The sequence below is a fragment of the Ammodytes marinus genome (genome assembly GCF_949987685.1).
Source record: "Ammodytes marinus genome assembly, chromosome: 15".
Lineage (NCBI taxonomy): Eukaryota > Metazoa > Chordata > Actinopteri > Uranoscopiformes > Ammodytidae > Ammodytes > Ammodytes marinus.
This window is the reverse complement of record NC_137219.1, coordinates 10,415,418-10,424,107: the sequence shown is the minus strand read 5'-3', so window position 1 is coordinate 10,424,107 and position 8,690 is coordinate 10,415,418.

Below are 8,690 nucleotides of genomic sequence, written 5' to 3'. Positions count from 1 at the left end.
TGCTCTGATTTATTTATGTATTCCTTATTTTTCTTTTTTCACACAAATGAACTGGAAATTCTCAACAACAACTTCTTTGTCCGGCAAGTTTTTTCGTTCTTTTCCCCTGCTGTCTATCCACTTGCAACTCGTCAGACACAAACTCACCTTTATTACTAAATGAGAAGGGATGGCTGCCTCTTCCTCACACGTTATTATCGATCCTTTTCAAGGTGCTGTCAGTTAGTGAGTTCTGTCAAATTGCAGGGGTTGGTCATAGCATGTTGTCTATCCATCCATCCAGGAGCTCACCATACGACCAGTCAAACATTTGTCTTAAAGGGCACTTCAGTTCTGATAGTGACAGCATTAGAGAATATCAGCCTGTCAGAACTGAAAACAATAGTGTGGTATCTTGTCTGCCTCTGATTGCTCTCAACGAAACAGAGACTTTATCACAGAAAACAGCTACAAAGATGAATAATGATTGACTGCACCTGTTTGACTGTGGGTCTCTGCTTCTGCTGCATCAATTTTGAAATATTGATTGTGAGTTTTAGGAATTCAATTCAAAATCGGTGGAGTACACTTTTAAGCACCATATTATGAGCTTGCCCACTTTTTGCAATCAAGGCCAAAGCCTTTAAGACCTCAAATTCAGCAATACCATGTATTTATATATAATTTGATAACTTTTTACATGTTTAATTTCAATTTAAATGTATTCTACCATTTAAAACTAACATCTGCTAATTTCAATGTACAGTTTGTAATAGACCTGACAATATGACATTGAAGCGCATGTAGCATTTCTACAACAGCACTACTATTACCTTCAAAGCAAATATTGTTTATAATATGCTTACCACACTTATCTCTCACACTTAGGTGACACTAATGTTTCCCGAAGTGTTTCATGTTTTTGGCGATGCTGTTCATGTATGCCTGACCTATTGTTTATGTGAGGAACTCGTCAGAAGAAAAGGGGGGTTCAGACAAGCTTGCCTGTGTTGTTTGCCCATGCAGAACCTCGTGAGCCAGCGAACCTGCATTCCTTGAAATGCAGATCTGAGGCCTGCTGAGGAGTGATGACAGCTGTCATATAGCTCTCTGATAAAGTCAAACAAAAGAAAAGGAGAGAGTAGGCAGTAGGGAGAGTGAGAGAGAGAGAAAAAAGACAAGAAGCAGCAACTTCAACACTTTTGTGCTGAAGACACAGGAGGAATGTTTTTTTATTTTTTATTGGGAGGGTGGGGGGGTTCCGAATTCTGCTGCTCAGCATAAAATGTGTCGGATTGAGAAATAAATAAAGGCTGTGAGTGACCACTTGAAATGCTGCTGCGCTGCGGGGGATTCTGCCTCCTTTGTTTAGATGCTAATATGCTGCTGTGATAGCAATATAGAACGAAGGGGGTCCTCCTCTGCCTTTGATACACATTATCCCTCCGCATGTTTTTTTCTTCTCTTTACTATCCTGGCACAACAAGAACAGTATCCCTTGGAGAGTAAACGAGGCCCTTTTGTTGCAGGCTGACCTGCAGGCACTGAGCGGCCATTAACATAAGAATATAGGTAATATCTAACATCGCTGCATTCTGCTTTCGTGCACAAGATATAATGATGCCTAACTAATATGGCTTTGTTGTACGTACAGTATTGTGCACTTCTCCGGAGGGGGATAACAGTATGACCCTAGATGATCAGAAAGTGTTTCCAATTCATGTTTCATATGTGTTTGTGCTTAATGTAAAGCAGAGATTGTCCTCAGAATATTATCTGCTACACAGGCTCAGGCTATCTCAGTGACCTCGTGGTGTCCTCAGTTTTTGTGTGTAAAATGAGTCTGCGCGCCACACACAGGGTCATTGCACTGGATCACTTTGTGAGCCGCTATGTTGAGGGTGTGTGTGTGTGTGTGGGCAAAACTTAAGTGAGACCCCGAGCAGGAAATGGACAGGAGGGGATCAAAATGAGTGATGGAGAGACAGAGTTCGACTGGGAAAAAAGGAAAACACCAAAACCAAGAGCAAGGACCTTCTCAAGTTTCATTTTAATAGCACAGGGCCATTTTTCTCCCTTTACGCTAAGCACAGGCCTGGCCATTAGGGCCTCTCTGTAGAATGTGTAAACCTCCTGCTATTAAAACCACAATTTGCACTGTCAGCTCCTATGAGCCAAATCTATGACCACACTACAACCACCCCCCTCCCCCTTTGCGCGACTCAAGACCCCATTTTTTTCCCTTTTGTAACAACTTTCAGGCCACAATAACCATCATCGGTTAAAGGCGGCGGGTCCATTACACTTCCCCTGTTCACACAGCCCTGCATTAAGCTAATATTATCTATTCCCAGAGTGGCCAGGCCCTTCACACACCCCATCAATTATTAATCTCCTTGCTCACACAGCTAATGTTTGTTCTGAATTATTTAAACCTATCTTCATTTATCAATAAACATAAATGTTAAACAAAGAATGCTGATGAGCGTGAATTACACCAGTAGAAAAAAGAAAAAAGTTTATGAGATTATTTGGATGGGAGTTGATTTATGGATGTGATATTCGCCAGTAATGTTTCGGGGGAAGCATGGGGGATTGTTAAGGCATCGGGGGGAGAGAGAGTAGGGCGGTGGGGAGCATTCTCACAAATCGGCACGTCATTTTGTTTATGGTCAATACTTTTAAGCACTTAAGCAGTCAAAGGGAAAAAAAACACCATTTTCAAGGCACATTTCAAAAACGTAATGTGGCTTTCATCTTATCCCTTTTTTAATGAATGGATAATTTTGCACAGCATAAGTGAATACAAATCTGTGTCCCAGATATTTGCTGCTGTTGAAAGCTCTTACATATTAGTCCGGGTCCTCCCAAGGGTGCCATTAGTGGTCAATACCCCTGCAGTGAGAACAAAATGAACCCCGTGCCTCTGAGATGTCCAACCTGTTAAAAGGGAAAAATGAGCAGACACGAACACAACCCCTCTGTCGGGCGTTTGCTCTGAAAGAGAGGCCTATCCCCACCGTGGCCTTTTTGACTAATGAGGGAAAACAGGCAAACGTCACAGTTCTCTCTAAGCAAACACATTTGGTTATTATGGATGACCTATGGAGGCAGGAATAACACCAGCCCTGAAGGGTTGTGAAGGAGCTCAGCTTCAGGATGGCTGCCTGGCAGACAGATGTCACCCAAAAAAAAGTCTGTGCCACCTTCATCGTGGAATGCTGGGGGATTCCTCGCCATCTTGCCCTGTGAGATGGATGACTCTAAAAGATAAGGAGGAATGAATTCAACCTCTGCATGTGAAGAGAATTTATGTCGGACAAAATAAAAGATGATCTGGTTTGTACATGTGCTCAGGCGGGATATCGGCAGTAGTAGTGGGTGGGATTGGTTCACCTCCAAAAATTCTCCCAAGACCCTCGTTTTCCAATCCACCTGTTTTTATTCAACCAGAATGAATCGACAGATTACGTTTCGCCGAGCACAAAGAATGGCGGTCTGCAATCACAGAGATAGGAGAAGGAGGAGGCAGTCGTGCATTTATAGTGGAACCCAGGGGTATATTTCTTCATGTGATTTGTTTAGATCGCTCAATGACATTTGTCCCTTTTCCGATCCTCATAGTCCAAATTCGAGGAAGCCCCCCGCGTGGCGCTTCACCACGCCACCTAAATCCCAACCCTCCACCACCTTCACATGTTGGGTAAACAAGGCGGAACCCCCCCCCCTCGTCAGCGTGGTTAAGCTGGCGGCTCGTGACAGAACGCTGAATGAGTGATTTAAGGTTTCAAGTGAGCAGCTTTCACAGTTAATTAACCTGCTGATGGCTGTGCATGTGCGGAGAGGAGCCAGGGATTCAGCAGGGGAGGAGAACCCTCTTCAGTTGCAACGCCGTTTCAACTTTAAGACAGCCACGCGCGTTACCGTGACACCGGGAGGCTAAAGTCTTCCAGCGAAAAAGCAATCACTCATTTGTGTTACCTTCAAACATAAGAAAAGTGGTTTGGGAAAAGAATGCGGGCACTCAATTCTGAGCACTTGTAGAGCGCGGATGGACGAGAGGAAAAGTGTATTCAATGCATATCTGTACATGATTATCAGACCGATTCACATCTGGCCTGCTGGAATGGTGGACAACTTGCTGGAGTTTTTGAAGACGTTTCAAGTGAAATCCCCACACATATGCAGATATTTGGAGATGATCTGCTCTGGTGTCATCCTGAAGTCTCACACACCGGCCAGAAAAGCTCTAATAATTCAGTAATTACAGAAGCCCCTTGCTACCACAGGGGATGGCTACATACCAGCGACTACTTCACCCCGGTGAAATTTTTAGGAAGTCGGCTGTTAAGCTGCATTTAAATATGAGCTAATCACTCCTGCTGTAAAATTCCCAAACACTTGCCATTCACGCTGGGAGGTCGGTGGACTCTGGGGGTTAGATTGTGTGCCCGATTCACTCTAGGCCATTACTATTGTAGAGAGAAAAAAAACTCAGTCAAACTCACACACTTTGAACGTGCAACATTAACGGTCATCAATGCTCTGGCACTCTCAGCAGGTCTTTTTTTCAGAAACTTGATCTGTGGTGTGCTGAAAGCTGGTTCCTCACCTGTTAGCAGAACACCCACCCGTCTCCCGGCTCAATGTGTGTATTTTTCTCTGGTTTGCCACCCAGGCAGGAATGCATGGCAATGGGAGGATAGTGTGTGTGTGTGATTCATGCCTTGATAATTACAGTGTGTGTCCTCTCATTTTGAGCAGCTGACTATTCAAACAGATGCTGTGGAGATATGCCCTCATAGGGATTTTGTGTTTTCTTTAAGATGTACTACGCAATTTTAACCACACGCCATGCATTTTTCTAGAAGATGTGTGTGATATCTTTTAATTGCATTTTATGAAACAATACTTGGAAAGATAATCTTTATGTCCATCAACCATTTATTTTACATTTTGCCACAAGCAATTAATGTAAGTGTAAATGGGTCCTTCTGCACTGACAATCTACATAAATGGTGTAATTGTCCTCCGAGATGGAGCTTCCGCGTGTTCATCTGCACGGCAGTAATGTACAATCTGGGCTAATTTACATCATCCTCGAGGCAGTGCAGCAAAACAATTTACCAGAGAGGGCAAAAGCATTGACAAAACCAAATAAGAACATGTAAGTCATTATTGACTCTTAGCCTTTTTTAACTACTCTCCTATAAGGACACTATAATTGTCTATCCGTGTATATGAGTTGCTCCAGGTTGTTTCAGATTGCTCCTTGATGAGTTCATGTACTGTATGTAGTCTCAGGAAATTGTGCAATCATGGTTTCTATTGATATGGATTGCAGGGCAATCAGGAGAACATTTTATAACCGATTTCTCTTTTGTAATTCCTTGTTTAAGGTTTTTTTCTTTTTTCTTTAATCACTTTAGTCTGTAAAGTGATTTAACAAAGTGAAAATCAGTAGAAGATATTTTACATTAACAGGACTACAACAACATCAACTAGTTAATATAATTGGTTTATTATTGTTATGTATCTAAGAGTATAGAGCAAATTTAAAGTGCATTTATATTTCGTTATAAAAAAACAAAATATTGTATTTATTTATCGTAAACTATGCATAATAATATAACTATTTTCTTTAGCCATGTATGAAAGACATTTACAAATTCCACACCTGTAATGTTCATTTATGAACATACTTGTTGAAGTGCGGAAATGTTGAGTGATTACGTGTGAGTGTGTGCATATACTGTACATGTCTTGCTTTCTTCTCCAAAGGGAAATGGGAAATGTAGAATAGAATGCTGCACCACTGATCTATGTGACTCAATGATGCAGCCCTCTCCCAAGGCACTCTGGGATGCATTTAGGACATGCACGGAGAAAACAATGGCGGGTGTATTACCAGAAAAGATAAATCTATCTCATTAATCCCGTATTCTCCCAGGCTGGGAGGCACATCTAAGGGAACATGCAGAAGCAGTATTGTGCGCTAGGATCTTTCACACAGATGGGCAGAGAAGAGGAGAACGAGAGGAGGAGGGGCCACAGTGTCAATCTGTGCATCATTAGACAGTGCAGCGACGGGCGAGGGGAAGAGAGGGATTACCAAGACGAGGCTTTCAAAACAAAATGATCAATGAGGTCTGTCTTGTCATATAAAAGAGGCTGTATCCCTTTTTTCCTTTGAAGCCGTGCATTCAAATGAATTCACCTGAAGTACCTGAAGTATACAGAAGCTATGGAATTAAAAAACAAAAACAAAAAAAACAATAGTATTTCAAATTCGTTCTGGTTCAAGGATTTGGTTATTTTGACAGTCTTGCCATTTTTTATTTCGAAATTAATTGTTAAGGTTAATCGTGGTGTGTATTGACAAGGTAGAAATCTCCCTGTCAGTGGTTTTTCTAGGCCACAATTCCCTAGTACCCTTACTACTCTGCTGCACGCTCAAATTACCACCAGTAAATTCGATTGATTTCAGTCAAAAAAAGACATTGATTTTTGCCCATCTGAACTGGCCTGGGAGTCCATAAAACAGATAAATAGGTCATAACCGTTTTACCAGCCTGTAGAATCCCACCGAAAGATTTAAGGGGTCATGAAAGTCTGATGGTTAAAAATGAGGCTGATGGAGCATCCTGTGAAAGGCATACAAAATAGCAAGAATGCTGCATTAGGAAAAAGCTCCACCTATCAATGAGAAAGTGTCGATGGTAGACGACTTTGAAACCAGATGCTTAGAAAAAAATATATATATTTTGTCTAGAGAAGTCTTGGGTTTAGACCAATTAAGACTCCAATGCAACAAAGTAGTATTTCAATATGAACATGGACATATTTATTTCTCTTAATGGTGCTACAAAGAACACAAATGGAAGTAGACTTGGAGAGCTGAAACCTAAGTTGATTGCAAATTCAATTAGACAAATTCCTTTGCTAATTTCAGAGGCTGGTTGATACGCGATACACCTGAAGCTGGGAGATTTTCCTATGGATAAGGGATCTAAATGAAAAAGCCTTTGGTTTAAATGGTAGTCTGCCATTTGAATAGCTCCACTGTGTGGCTAACTAATGCTTTTCAGTTGGCTGGATCACTCTTTTGATTGTTGCTAAAATACCTGCTTTTTGACAGAATATGGGCAATGGAAATATCACCTTTTAGAAGTTCATCATTACAGCACACATATAGACACACTCTTATATTACTGCTTAGAAATTTCAAGGGCATACAGTAGTTGAAAGTTGCTGGAGAAAGGCCATGAATACAGTTGATTTTGTACAACTCTTGTCAAAGTGGCACTATCACTGAGCAGTAATGTAGATGGAAGCATGTAGACATTTAAAGTCTACTACCACTGACCTTGGTGCCTTGCTCCAGGGCACCTCAACCTCTCAGGAGTGCATAGCAAATGTTATTGATTCACATCCCATCCAACTTTACAATGCCCGTATTGGGATCACACTTTCCACCATTTGGAATGCAAACTTTCAGACTGTTTGTAAATGTGTTTTTTTTTTTAGTTGCACGAACCACACCAGAGGCTCGATACCCTAGGAGTGTTATGTGTTGTTGACAGGTAAAGTACTATAGCTAATTTATTTATCACCTTTTCCCTAGTCCGGACTAAGAGCTGAGGAGGCCATGTCTAGAGGGGGCCGAATTAGATTTCAGCCCTGTCAACCTTTTATTTCACCTGTCAGAACGGTGACGAACCTACAAGTGCTTGTTTGCCCTGCCTGTCGTCTTCAGCCGCATTGGCCGTGACAGGCAGCATAGGAGAAAAAGAGACGGAGTGCACATTTCAAGTCTTTATGGTATAGCTGTGCTTCATGTGAGGTGGTTGGGATTTGAGAAGGCAAGAACCTCTTCCTTGTGTTGTCTTCCTCTCGAGACATAATTTGCTCCTATAAAGAAGAAGGGGAAAGAAAGTGTGGTGGGGCGGAGGTGATTTTCAGGGTCTGGGAAAGTGATGCAGGCTTTATTAAGGTACGATCAGGAAATCCTACCAATCCATCTTGTGGAAGGATAAGATGTTCAGTCCTAGCCAGGCAAACAGGAAACCAAACCCAACAACCCGTATTAAAAACCGTATTCAAAACCATTTTCATACGATCCTTATGAAAGAGTAAATGATAGTTGGTGTTCTGGTGAGAATGTTGAGTGCTTTTTGTCAATCGTCCAGCTGCAGCCAGATGCTTCTGGAAGTGAGCATATATGTTCTCCTGAAAAGTGTGAAATCTAATCCTGTAGCAAATGCTTTGCAATCCAAAATAAATAGAATATATAATTATCACTTAAAGATTACAGATGCTCGCCAGATACACCAACTTTCAAAAAAAGAAAGAAGAGAAAAAACACTGTGCACGTGTCTTTTTTTCGGTGGTGATTTCAAAACTATACCCCATTCCACTCCGATGTAGACGTTCAGGCTCAGCCAAATCCACATAATGACATCAGATTATACCTCTCAAAACCATGAAAATAAATATGTCTTTCGTCAGCCTTGGCTTTGAGGTTGGTGAGGTTGGAGGGCTGCTGCTTTTTTGGATATGCATGAAAGGTTTTGTCTTTATTTCGCTGATTTATCTGGAAGTAGTGAGACTTCCTCTCCGAAAACCACCAACGTTTTAATGATAGATTTGTAGAACACGGGGAAGAAAGCTCAGCTGGACTCTTCTTGGCAATATATGTTACCGTCCCGTGT